General features: G+C 43.5%; 1 protein-coding gene across 1 annotated transcript in view; it reads right to left on the minus strand.

The window, feature by feature from the left end:
• The window catches only part of MIB1 (MIB E3 ubiquitin protein ligase 1), a 1,882,202-nt gene that overhangs the window by 377,295 nt on the left and 1,490,862 nt on the right, over window positions 1-14,045 (minus strand). The gene's annotated exons all lie outside the window — the stretch shown is intronic.

The raw sequence follows: 14,045 nt of genomic DNA on the forward strand, positions 1-14,045 counted from the left end.
TCTTGATGAATGTGCAATCCATTCCAGAACAAGTGAGGGTTGGCTGACAATAAATAATTTAGCTGATAAAGGCCAGCTCTCCTTCGTGGAAAGATAGCCCTATATCAGAATGATGACCTTTAATGTAAAAAGATGTTACATGCTGTATACAAAAATGTTGTGCAGATGTCTTGCACCTTCTTGCTCTAGGAGACAGGAAGGGAAAGGAAGGAGGATTTTACTTAAAGATTTTTTACAGCCATGAGCCAGGCACAAGGCGCAAACAAAAAGTTCAAGACAGATCATCATGTAATACAGTGATGCTTATTACATATCCTACAAAATCTCAAAGTTACTCAATATAGAAGGGAAATGTGCTACAGCAAAAAATGTCTTTCTGCCCAAGATTAAAAACTGCCTCACAATTATTGCCTGCTGCTTGGCCCAGAATACCTTACTACTTCATGCACTGTAAATAAAATTTAGATTTATATACATCTAGCTAGCAAAAGAGACCACCAATCTACTCAATAAACACAAACAAATGTCTTCCTCTGTCCACTAGGGTAACTCTTCGCACATTCAAAATTCTGCACAATAAGTTACGACCCCCCCCCAAAAAAAAAACACACACACACACACACACACACACACACACACACACACACAAATTCGACATCAGGAATCAAGGTTACTCTCTTAGTGACATCAAATCCATTCAATTATTAAAGTCACCATTTACTATTTCCACTCTAGAAAGAGCATTCACCAATACTGTATCTGACAGCTTGAGGTAGCTTTCTAGATCAGATTAGAATAATTTATCAACTTCAATCACTCAAAAGTTATCTAAATTCTCACCTTGTAAAAGAAAATAAATTCAGAAGACTAAATTTCCCTCCCCACCCTTTTTACATATTTTGTTTTTTGAATTTAATTTGCTACAGTTTACTATGTTTGCAGTGCACATACTGTTGCACTTTAACAGCTGAACGCTTCACAAGTCAACAGCTGTACTTCTATTTATTACAATACAGATTGCATACATTTTATCTCTGTTCTACAACTTCGTAATATGTCATGTTTGATTGCTGCCTTTGCTTTCATGGCCAAAAGGATCATTGGACCAGTTCACTCACCCAATTCACAAATAAAATCCATTAGCTGTTAGCTTCACTGCCTGTGTACTTCACCCACTTATCTGCGGTATGACAGAAGTGCATACCACTGTAAGGTAAACTCTCTTCTGAAGAGGGAGAATGGCACTGCCATCAGAAGTATGGGAAAGGGTCAGTGAATAACAAGCGAACTGGTAAAGATAAAGGCCACTTGCAAAGACAATGCTTCCATCTCCTATGGTTGAAAATTGGGTTGTTGTGGAATTACAGCTGAGGGGGTATGACACCTACCTGTGCAGACAGGATAATGATTAGGGGATGATATCCTACTTGGAGGAGGCCACAATACAGTATGACAAGTAAAGGAAAATAAAATCAGCACTACAGTCACTGTTTATGTGGACAAAAATGGAAATAGTACATCTTCAATGAGAGGTTGTTGTAGGAGTACATCAAAACATTTCAGTTTACTCAAAGCAAAACTGCAATGGTCTTGCCATTTTTTCCACAGCAGCTCTATTACTATGCAAACATCAAATATGATCTTGTTTCAGTTGCTGACAATGGTATGTAGTGGACAAAACTCTCATGCAAGTAATTTCAGCATCAATTCTCAAAGGAAATGTCCTTGCAGTAGCACTAGTTTTTCTAACAAAACAGATAAGGGTTCTGTGCTCGGATCTCTCCTGTTCGGCATCTACTTTTCTGAAGTAAAAGCCAGTACTAAAGGTCTTAATTTGACTACGTTTGCAGATGACTGCAAGCCAGTAGCACTCATTGAATAACCAAATGACTTAGCCATCCTGTAGGGAGGTTTGTCCCAAATAAATAGCTGGTGCCAAAAATCATAGACTGAAACAAAAAGGACAAAAAATGCAGTACTGTATTTTTGGGGAAGTCATGTACCCCAGGGAACTACCACACTGACAACATGCCCCTAAGAGCTGACCCAGTTGGTCAGGATTTGGAAACTTATGTGTACACTGACCCTAACCTGTGACTATTGTTGCATAAAAATTCCTTCTACATTGCACAGTTTATAAACAAAAGAATTCTGTCTAGATCTAGGGATGTCATTGCCCCCTTTACTCAGCCTTTGTTAGAACAATCATTGAATATAACGCCTCTTTTGGCATGTATCTGTCAGACACGTGCAAATAAAATGCCCACAGAGATACCTTACTAAAATGATGCATGGCCTAAACATCTCCTACATGGAATGACTCAAAGCCTCATTATACTCGGTATCTTACAGGTTTTTAAGATGTGACCTGTGTCTGGCATACAAGGCATTCTCGGACCCATTACTGAGACTTACTGCACATCAGCAAATCAAATGACATCAGAAATACTCAAGTCTAGGGATATAAACCTCTTGTGCAACATCAAGAGAATGGTTTGGAGTGACAGATGTATCTCATAGAGGATACCGCTGGTATGGAACAGACCCCCCACCCATTCACATAAAACAACGTTCATTCCTGTCCATATTCAAGCAAAACTTAAATCTATTAATGGGAAACAAAACATTTACCCCAGGACTACCCCCTGTACTACAAAAGGACAGAGGTGGTTCCCTAAATGCTTTATCCCGTGCATGGGTGCTCTTCACTTATCTAATGTATGATCCCAGTTACCCTCATTAGTGGTAATATATAATTATTGACCACTGGATGGGTAAGACCAATCTATAATCAAATGGGATAGCTTAAAGCACAAAAGGGGAAACTGGCTATGCTTAAAATGGCCCACAAGGGCAGCTAGCCTAGTACTTGCCTATGAACCTAAGAGGCATGGTGTTAAGTATATATACAATGACAAAGTACTGCGAGTATCAAGACAGCAAAACTGCCACGTTATCCACAATAAGAAATGGATGAAGAAAGAATGCTGCTACTACAGCAACCTCTTCTTGAAGACCTATTCAATTGGGCAGCACCTGTAGCTCCCTAATTTCAGAGAGGATCTGCTCCTGTAGCAGTAAATCATAACTTGTTACTAGAATCGCAAGCAGCAGGTACGAAAACCCAACTGGTTAACTGTTCCAGGATTCTCTGTAGTGCAGGTGTGCCAGAAATCTGTCTTACTCCTATATGTTTAACCTTTCTAGCATGTAATGTGTATCAAGACTGCTGATAACATTCTAAGTAGAAAAATGTCAAAATATGTAAAGAATATTACATAAATCTAACCTCTCAAAAAGAAAAGTACAGTTTTGTACCTACCATAAATGTAGATGTTCGAGTGCTAATACAGCTGCAGTAATCACAGATGGGTTTCCAGCCGTCAGGCGGTCCCTCGGTCGGCCGAATTCCAAAGTCTTGGTCCGGCGTCGGTTGTCGTCGCTTACTCTTCTGACGTCAGGAAGACCAGAGTATAAAAGACACAGCCGACGCCATGTTCTTCAGTCTTTCTTGCCCCAGATGTCAGGTGCCCCCAGAAAGGAAGGCAATACATAAATAAAGCTATGTACATATGCATGCAATGCAATGCAATGTAATGCAAAAACAGTGTAAGTAAGCAAATAAAACATAGCAGGATAACCCAGTCAAATGGTATGAAGAGGTTCTTAGGCCCCATGCCTTTACCAAGTGGGGAAGGAGGGAGGGAAACCTGTACTGCAGCTGTATTAGCACTCGAACATCTACATTTATGGTAGGTACAAAACTGTACTATGTTCATCGTGCACACAGCTGCAGTAATCACAGATGGGTAGAGTCCCAAAGCTATGCAAAGGGTGGTAGGTACTATGAGGAACTGGGTTGAGCCAGAATGCCCTGCAAAACAGCAGTGGCAAAGCCTGCTCTTGTTCTGGAATATAAGGGCAGGTGGTAGTGTTTTGTGAAGGTATGTACAGAACTCCAAGTGGCTGCCTCCAAAATGTCTTTAGTAGGAACACCTCTGAGGAAGGCTGTAGAGGTGGCAGTGGCCCTGGTGGAGTGAGATCTGATACCAGTAGGGACAGGTTTCCCATGATAGGAATAACAAAACCGTATGCAGTGGCCAATCCACTTGGAAATGGTCTGTTTTGTAACTGGTTTCCCTTGAGCTCCTACGGCATAGGACACAAAAAGTTGTTCTGATTTCCTGAAGGACTTTGTTCTGTCCAAATAATAACGTAGCTGCCTATGGATGTCTAAAGAGTGTAGCAGCCTTTCCCCTTTGTTTTGAGGGTTAGGGAAAAAGGTAGGTAGGTGTATGGCTTGATTTAAGGCTACCCGGGATACCACTTTTGGCATAAAAGATGGGTTGGTACAAAGGGAAACCCTGTCTTGATGGAAAATGAGGAATGGCTGCACCGCCATGAGGGCCTGTAATTCAGAAACCCTACGAGCTGAAGTGATGGCCAGGAGGAAAGCAGTTTTCCAGGACAAATATTGTAAATCTGTTGAGGCAGCAGGTTCAAAAGGAAGCAATGTTAATTTTTCTAGCATGTAATTAAGGTCCCAGGCTGGTATTGGTTGCTTCCTTGGAGGTCTTATATTCTTAGCCCCTCTGAGGAACTGTCGTAAGAGTGGGTGAGAGAATAAAGGAGGATCCGTGTTGAATTCTGCAGAAATGGCTGAGGCATGAATTTTTATGGAAGAAAATGAGAGCCCACTGTTCAGTAGTTCAGTTAGGTACTGTAAAACCTGAAGCAAGTTAAATTTTCTAGGGTCCTGGCCTTTTTTCTCATTCCAACAGCAAAACCGCTTCCATTTTGCGGAGTAAGCCTTTCTAGTAGATGGTCTTCTGGCCTCCAAAATGACATCCTGCACCTCCTTGGGGAGTAGGGTCTGTTGTGGTGTTAAGGAATTTTCCATGCAGCGAGGTTGAGTGTTTTCAGCTGACTGTGAAGAGTTTTGTAGTTGTTCTGAGTCAGCAGAAGAGGTATTAGAGGCAGGGACCAGGGAGGAGAATGCGTTAGGCTCCTCAGGAGTGGATACCAGTGTTGCCTTGGCCAAACTGGAGCAATCAGTATCCTCCTTGGTTTGTCTGTTCTTGCTTTCAAAAGTACCTTTGGCAGAAGAGGCAGAGGTGGGAATGCATAAACTGTCCATGCTGTCCAACAGAATGAAAGGGCGTCCACTTTCCAGGCCTTTGGATGGAAGGTCCTTGAACAAAACTTTTCCATTTGATGGTTCCTGTGGGAGGCAAAAAGATCTATGTCCGGCCTCCCCCACGCTTGGATTATCTCTGTAAACACCAGAGGATGTAACTTCCATTTGTGTGGATCTGTCATATTTCTGCTTAGAGTGTCTGCCAGTGTGTTTTCCATCCCTGGCACGTACTGTGCTTGGAGTTCGATTTGTCTTTCCAAAGCCAAGTTCCAAAGAGTCATGGCTAGTCTGCACAAGGGGTATGAATGTGTTCCTCCTTGTTTGTTTATGTACCACATTACTGTGGTGTTGTCTGTTCTTATTAGCAATTGTCCTGGATGCAGGAAGTCCTTGAAAGCTGTGATTGCATTTATTACTGCCAGCATTTCTTTTTGATTGATGTGCAGGTGCTTTTCCTTTTGGGACCATTTGCCCTGAATGCACTTGTCCTTCATGTGCGCCCCCCAGGCGTAATCTGAGGCGTCTGTGGTTATGACTTGTTTTGCTTGAGGCTTGCAGAATGGAAGGCCTGTGTTTACTTGACATGCTTGGGCCCACCATAGAAATTCCTTTTGCAAGCATGGGATTATTGGTATAATTGCTTCCAAACTGTGACTGTGTTGAGACCATAGATTTTTTAGGTACCATTGAAGTTTCCTCATATGCAATTTTGCACATGGGATTAGAAGAATGCAAGATGCCATGAATCCCAGAGCCTGCAGGATTTTCCTTGCAGTAAGCCTGGTACTTTTTGCTAGTGTTTTGAAGTACTGAGATAGTTGCCCTTGTTTTTCTAGCGTAAGATATGCCATCTGGGTGTTTGTGTCCAAGCTGGCACCCAGGAAGGTTATTTTCTGGGATGGTGTTAGCCTTGATTTCTCCTTGTTGATGGTATATCCCAGAGAAAGCAGTAACCGTGTCACATATGCCAGATGTTCCAGTAGTATGTGCTTGCTGTCCGCTTGGATCAGGCAGTCGTCCAGATAAGGGTAAATTTGTATCCCTTGAAGTCTGCAGTAGGCAATCACTGTTGCCAGGCACTTTGTGAATACTCTGGGCAGTAGATAAGCCAAAGGGCAATGCAGAGAATTGATAGTGGATTGAACCTGCAAGAAATCTGAGGTATCTTCTGCAGCTTTGTCTGATTGGGACATGCAGGTATGCCTCCTTGAGGTCCAATGTTACCAGCCAAAACTCCTTGCCCAGCATGGGAAGAAGTTGCTGTAATGTGAGCATCTTGAATTTTGGTACGAGCAGAAATGTGTTTAGGATGGATAAGTCCAGAATGGGTCTCCAGTCGGTTCCTTTTCTTGGTACCAGAAAGAGTCTTGAATAAAAACCTTGACCTTGTTGGTGCGTAGGTACCTTTTGTATAGCTCTCATTTTTAGGAGCTTTGAAATTTGTAATTGTGCCTCTGCCCTTTGATTTTGTGGCAGGTTTGGTATGCCTCTCATTTTTGGAAGAGTGTGAAATTGGAATTTGTAGCCTCTGTTTATAATGTCCAATATCCATTTGTCTGTTGTGACAATATGCCAATTGCTGGCAAATAATGCTAGTTTCCCTCCCAAAGGTGCTGTCAGCTGAAACTTGCTTGGCATGGAAATGAGGGAGTCATTGGGTTTGCTTCCTGTATTGTTGTGCACTATCTTCACCACCTCTTGGTGCTGTAGATTTCCATTGTCTGCCTCTATATGATCCTTGTGATTGCCCTCTGTCCCTTGTGCGTCTGTATCTGCCTCTTTGGGGCTTGTCAGTGGCTGGAAAGACCAGTTTTTTGAAGGCCAATTTCTACTAAAACGTGGTGGTTGGACCTGTAATAAAGCTTTGACTGTTTGCATAGATTTGGCTTTTTCTTCCATTTTCCGAAGTATCTCCTCAGCATTAGTACCAAATAGTACATCCTTTTGTAAAGGAGCATCAAGAAGTTTAGCTTTCACATGGTCAGGTAAATTTTGTTCCCAAAGCCAGGCGTGCCTGCGAATCACTGATCCTGTAGCAGCCGCTCTACTCGAAGCCTCTAGGGCATCATAACCACATTGTAAGGTGTGTTTACCCACTTGCTCCGCACTATGCATCATATCCTGTAACTCTTTTAAATCTGGTTGTTCAGGTTGAGACATTTTGTTCCTTAATTGTGATAACAGGTACTGTTGATATTTAATCATATGAAACTGACAGTTTAAGGCCCTCATGGCTAGGGTGGCTGAGGTATATACCTTTTTACCCCACCTTTCTAGAGATCTGGATTCCCTTTCTGCAGGAAGTGGATTCTTGGCAGTGGAGGCCTTTAATCCCTTGGGGCCTTGTGAAATGGTTTCAGGGTCAGCATTATGGCCTTTGTAGAGAAATTGGTGAGAACTGGGTACTCTGTAATACCTATCAGGTTTTACTGGTGCAGGAGGCAGAGAATCAGGGTTAAGGCAAGCCTCCGAGTAGACATCATCTAGAACATCCAAAACAGGGGGTATAGCCAGAGGCCTATGCTGAGGTAACCAAAGAAATTCCCTAAGCCTTTTCTTGGAATCTGAAAAGTCTTGGCCTTCCCAATGGAAGTGTTCCCTCAAGGTGTGCAAGGTTTCCCCAAAAGAGAAATCCTCAGGAGGGGATACAGAAGGGATGGACTGTTCTGCATCCGAATCCTCAAAAGGAGAGTAAGATTGTTCCTCTGCATCAGAATGTTCTGATTAAGTGGATCCCTGATCAGATGAATAACATTCTTCCTCCACTCTGGGTCTCTTGTCAGGAGGGGGCTGAGAACCTCTGATAAGAGTAATTAGATCCTCAGCCATTTTGAGCATCTGTTTCTTAGGCATGTGTCCAGGAGATGGGCCCTGTGGAACAGCCCTCGTGGGATGCCTGGCTGCTTTGGATTTAGTAAAGGCCTTAATTGAAAAAGCAGATGAGGGCCTAAATACACCATGGGTGGAAGTGGACCTGTCCACATTAGTAGGCTCGACAATAGCAGGGGCTTCGGTTGTAGTCTGGGAAAGGGCCGAGGACCCAGCGGTCTCGGGTACAGAGGACACCGCCAAAGGAGTGTCGTCGGTAGTCAGGGACTGCAAAGGCGTCTCGCTGAGTACCGGACCACGTGTAGCCTGTTTTGGCATGGTGTCGGCGGGGACTGAGGGCCTCGCGTGTCGGTCCTTTTCCTTGCGTTTTTTGGGCAAAACGGTAGTCGGAGTGTCCGACGACATTTTATAGTCAAAAGCTTTGCCAAAGTAGTGTTGGGCGAACTCCACCCGACGCTTGATAGTGCGTTTATTGAAGGTAGCGCAAAAGCGACAGCCCGAGACGTCGTGGTCTGGGCCCAAACAAGGTATGCAAAGGGAATGGAAATCCTTATGCGGTATTTGCTTCCCACAAGAAATACAATTATTAACTTTTTCTGACATCGGTCTGAAGCAAGAAAAGGTTCCCCAACGGGGTACTTAGCTTTAATGAAGACTTCGGTTCCAATTATTTTCGTAATTCAGGAGCTGGCCGACCGGCACTTGCGAACTGCTTCTGCTTCGGGCACCGCGCGGCAAAAAAGACTGAAGAACATGGCGTCGGCTGTGTCTTTTATACTCTGGTCTTCCTGACGTCAGAAGAGTAAGCGACGACAACCGACGCCGGACCAAGACTTTGGAATTCGGCCGACCAAGGGACCGCCTGACGGCTGGAAACCCATCTGTGATTACTGCAGCTGTATGCACGATGAACATCTTGTACAGCCAATTGCTTCTCTGAGTGTTGAGACTTATTTGTATTTTGCTCATGTCATTTAATTTAATTTATGCTTTATTGATCAGGTTGTCATCCTGGACTGAGGCGCACTTTCAGAGGAACCCAGGGAGAAAAACAGTTTTATAGGGAAATAGAATTGTACACACATAAGTAAACCACCAACTGAAACACCACAGGTTTCAAAGGAAACAGAAAATTAGCAAGGTCACATCTTCAATAAACTAATTCAAGAGACTGATATAGTTTCACTCATAATGCACCACCTGCTCCACATAAATAATTTACAGAGAATGTACAACTGTGAGTACAATCACCATAACAACAGACTCTAGCCACATGTTATGATTTACTGCTGCAGGGTTAGGCCCTCTCCAAAGTGACAGAGCAGGTCACTACTGCAACATAATTCAGTACATATGAGAATTAGCCACAGGCAGATGCCTGGTGGTAGTTCTGACTGCCACAGCTCTTCAGACATCTCAATGTGGGTTAATTCCACTCTAACACAGGAATGTATACACACATTCTGAATAAAAGGGACAGTCAGTCACTACCGACTAATTATTTTTTTGCTGCTGAAGACTAGAGGATATGACTGCTAAATCCACATAAAACAAATTTCATCCCTGTCCATATTCAAGTGCAACATAGATCTGTGGATGAGAAGCCGAATATTTACCCCAGGACTGCCTCCTTTACTACTAATGGACACAGGCAGCACCTAAATGCTTTATCCTATGCCAGGGTCCTCTCCAATTATCTATGATATGACACCAGTTATTCTCATTAGAAGTAATACATATAATTATCGATCATGGGATATGTAAGGTCAATATACAACCAAATGGGATATGTTACTTCAAGCACAAAAAGAGAAACTGGCTAAGCTTAAAACCTAAGAGAAGATCCCCCATCTTTAGTGATCACCAAGGAAGAATATTTAGGGAAAAGTTCCATATGCAACTCCAGTGGATCTCAAGGGATAGAGGCTGAGAACTGCAGGAGGGAGCTTTCTCCTTAATGTCACACCTCTGGAAGAGAAAATGAGGAGGATAGCTACCTAGAGAAATAAGACTAAAAAAATGGGTGACAGGGAACTCGTTTCCCATTTCATCTTAGTCTTTGGAAGAAATCAGAGACAATAGCAGAAAAGAGAAAAAAGTACAGTTTTGTACCTACCATAAATGTAGATGTTCTAGTGCTAATACAGCTGCAGTAATCACAGATGGGTTCTCTGCTGTCAGGCGGTCCCTCGGTCGGCCGAATTCCAAAGTCTTGGTCCGGCGTCGGTTGTTGTAGCTTTCTCTTCTGACGTCAGTGAGGCCAGAGTATATAAGACACAGCCGACGCCATGTTCTTCAGTCTTTCTTGCCCCAGATGTCAGGTGCCCCCAGAAGGAAGGCAATACCTAAATAGTGCTTATATACATATACAAGCAATGCAATATAATCCAAAATCAGTGGTAGCAAGCAAATAAAACATAGCCGGATAACCCAGTCAGGCAGTATGAAGAGGTTGCTAGGCCTCATGTCTTTAACAAGTGGGAAAGGAGGGAGGGAAACCTGTACTGCAGCTGTATTAGCACTCGAACATCTACATTTATGGTAGGTACAAAACTGTACTATGTTCATCGTGCATACAGCTGCAGTAATCACAGATGGGTAGAATCCCAAAGCTATGCACTGGGTGGTAGGTACTAGGAGGAACTGGGTTGAGCCAGAATGCCCTGCAAAACAGCAGTGGCAAAGCCTGCTCTTGTTCTGGAATATAAAGGCAGATGGTAGTGTTTTGTGAAGGTATGTACAGAACTCCAAGTGGCTGCCTCCAAAATATCTTTGGTAGGAACTCCTCTGAGGAAGGCTGTAGAGGTAGCTGTGGCCCTGGTGAAGTGTGATCTGATACCTGCAGGAACAGATTTCCCATGATAGGAATAACAAAACCGTATGCAGTGGCCTATCCACTTTGAAATAGTCTGTTTTGTAACTGGCTTCCCTTGAGCCCCTACAGCATAGGACACAAAGAGTTGTTCTGATTTCCTGAAGGACTTTGTTCTGTCCAAATAATAACGAAGCTGCCTATGGATGTCTAAGGAGTGTAGCAGCCTTTCCCCTTTGTTTTGAGGATTGGGGTAAAAGGTGGGTAGGTGTATGGCTTGATTTAAAGCTACAATGGATACCACTTTAGGCATAAATGATGGGTTGGTACGAAGGGAAACCCTGTCCTGATGGAAAATGAGAAAGGGCTGCACGGCCATGAGGGCCTGAAGTTCAGAAACCCTACGAGCTGAAGTGATGGCCAGGAGGAAGGCTGTCTTCCAGGACAAATATTGCAAATCTGTTGAGGCAGCTAGTTCAAAAGGAGGCAATGTTAATTTTTCTAGTATGTAATTAAGATCCCAAGCTGGTATTGGTTGTTTCCTAGGTGGTCTTATATTCTTAGCCCCTCTGAGGAATTGTCGTAAGAGTGGGTGAGAAAATAAAGGAGGATCCGTGTTGAATTCTGCAGAGATGGCTGAGGCATGGATTTTTATGGAAGAAAAAGAAAGTCCACTGTTCAATAGCTCCGCTAGGTACTGTAATACCTGAGGCAAGTTCAGTTTTCTATGGTCCTGACCTTTTTTCTCATTCCAAGAGCAAAACCGCTTCCATTTTGCGGAGTAAGCTTTTCTAGTAGCTGGCCTTCTGGCCTCCAAAATGACATCCTGTACCTCCTTGGAGAGTAGGTTCTGCTGTGGTGTTAAGGAATTTTCCATGCAGCGAGATTGAGTGTTTTCAGCTGACTGTGAAGAGTTTTGTAGCTGTGCTGAGTCAGCAGAAGAGGCATTAGAGGCAGGGACCAGGGAGGAGTATGTGTTAGGCTCCTCAGGAGTGGATACCAGTGTTGCCTTGGCCAATCTGGAGCAATCAGTATCATCTTCGGTTTGTCTGTTCTTGCTTTCAAAAGCACCTTGGGCAGAAGGGGCAGAGGTGGGAATGCGTAAACTGTCCATGCTGTCCAACTGAATGAAAGGGCGTCCACTCTCCAGGCCTTTGGGTGAAAGGTCTTTGATCAAAACTTTTCCAATTGATGATTCCTGTGGGAGGCAAAAAGATCTATGTCTGGCCTCCCCCATGCTTGGATTATTTCTGCAAACACCTGAGGATGTAATTTCCATTCGTGTGGATCTGTCATTTTTCTGCTTACATTGTCTGCCAGTGTGTTTTCCAATCCTGGCAAGTACTGTGCTTGAAGTTCGATTTGTCTTTCCAGAGCCAAGTTTCAAAGAGTCATGGCTAGTCTGCACAAGGGGTATGAATGTGTTCCTCCTTGTTTGTTTATGTACCACATTACCGTGGTGTTGTCTGTTCTTATCAGTTCTTATCAGTAATTGCCCTGGATGCAGGAAGTCTTTGAAAGCTGTAATTGCATTTATTACTGCTAGCATTTCTTTTTGATTGATGTGAAGGTGCTTTTCTTTTTGGGACCATTTGCCCTGAATGCACCTGTTCGTCATGTGCGCCCCCCAGGCGTAGTCTGAGGCGTCTGTGGTTATGACTTGTTTTGCTTGAGGCTTGCAGAATGGGAGGCCTTTGTTTGCTTGACATGCTTGGGCCCACCATAGAAATTCCTTTTGCAAACATGGAATTATTGGTATTATTGTTTCCAAGCTGTGACTGTGTTGAGACCATAGGTTTTTTAGGTACCATTGAAGTTTCCTCATATGCAGCTTTGCAAATGGGGTTAATAGAATGCAAGATGCCATGAATCCCAGAGCCTGCAGGATTTTCCTTGCAGTAAGCCTGGTACTTTTTGCTAGTATTTTGAAGTACTGAGATAGTTGCCCTTGTTTTTCTGGTGTAAGGTAGGCCCATCTGGGTGTTTGTGTCCAAGTTGGCACCCAGGAAAGTTATTTTCTGGGATGGTGTTAGCCTTGATTTCTCTTTGTTGATTGTATATCCCAGAGAAAGCAGTAACCGTGTCACATATGCCAGATGTTCCAGACGTATGTTCTTGCTGTCGGCTTGGATCAGGCAGTCGTCCAGATAAGGGTAAATTTGTATCCCTTGAAGTCTGCAGTAGGCAATCACTGATGCCAGGCACTTTGTGAATACTCTGGGCGCAGTAGATAAGCCAAAGGGCAATGCAGAGAATTGATAGTGGATTGAACCTGCAAGAAATCTGAGGTATCTTCTGCAGCTTTGTCTGATTGGGACATGCAGGTATGCCTCCTTGAGGTCCAATGTTACCAGCCAGAACTCCTTGCCCAGCATGGGAAGAAGCTGCTGTAATGTGAGCATCTTGAATTTTGGTACGATTAGAAATGTGTTTAGGGTGGATAAGTCCAAAATGGGTCTCCAGTCGGTTCCTTTCCTTGGTACCAGGAAAAGTCTTGAATAAAAACCTTGACCTTGTTGGTGACTAGGTACCTCTTGAATAGCTTGCATGCTTATGAGCTTTGAAATTTGCAGTTGTGCCTCTGCCCTTTGATTTTGTGGCAGGTTTGGCATGCCTCTCATTTTTGGAAGAGTGTGAAATTTAAATTTGTAGCCTCTGTTTATAATGTCCAGGATCCATTTGTCTGTTGTGACAATATGCCAATTGCTTGCAAATAGTGCTAGTTTTCCTCCCAAAGGTGCTGCCAGCTGAGATATGCTTGGCCTGGAAATGAGGGAGTCATTGGGTTTGCTTCCTGTATTGTTGTGCACTGTCTTCGCCACCTCTTGGTGCTGGAGTTTGCCATTGTCGGCCTCTATATGATCCTTGTGATTGCCCTCTGCCCCTTGTGCGTCTGTATCTACCTCTTTGGGGCTTGTCAGTGGCTGGAAAGGACCAGTTTTTTGAAGGCCAATTTCTGCTAAAACGTGGTGGTTGGTCCTGTAAGAAAGCTTTGACAGTTTGCATAGATTTGGCTTTTTCTTCCATTTTCCGTAGTATCTCCTCAGCATTAGTACCAAACAGCACATCCTTTTCTAAAGGAGCATCTAGAAGTTTAGCTTTCACATGATCAGGTAAATTTTGTTCCCTAAGTCAGGCATGTCTGCGAATGACCGATCCTGTAGCTGCCGCTCTACTTGAGGCCTCTAGGGCATCATAACCACATTGTAAGGTGTGTTTACCCACTTGTTCTGCACTATGCATCATATCCTGCAACTCCTTTAAATC

Source organism: Protopterus annectens, chromosome 3.part0 (genome assembly GCF_019279795.1).
Source record: "Protopterus annectens isolate FY-2018-M chromosome 3.part0, PAN1.0, whole genome shotgun sequence".
In the NCBI taxonomy this organism is placed as follows: domain Eukaryota; kingdom Metazoa; phylum Chordata; order Ceratodontiformes; family Protopteridae; genus Protopterus; species Protopterus annectens.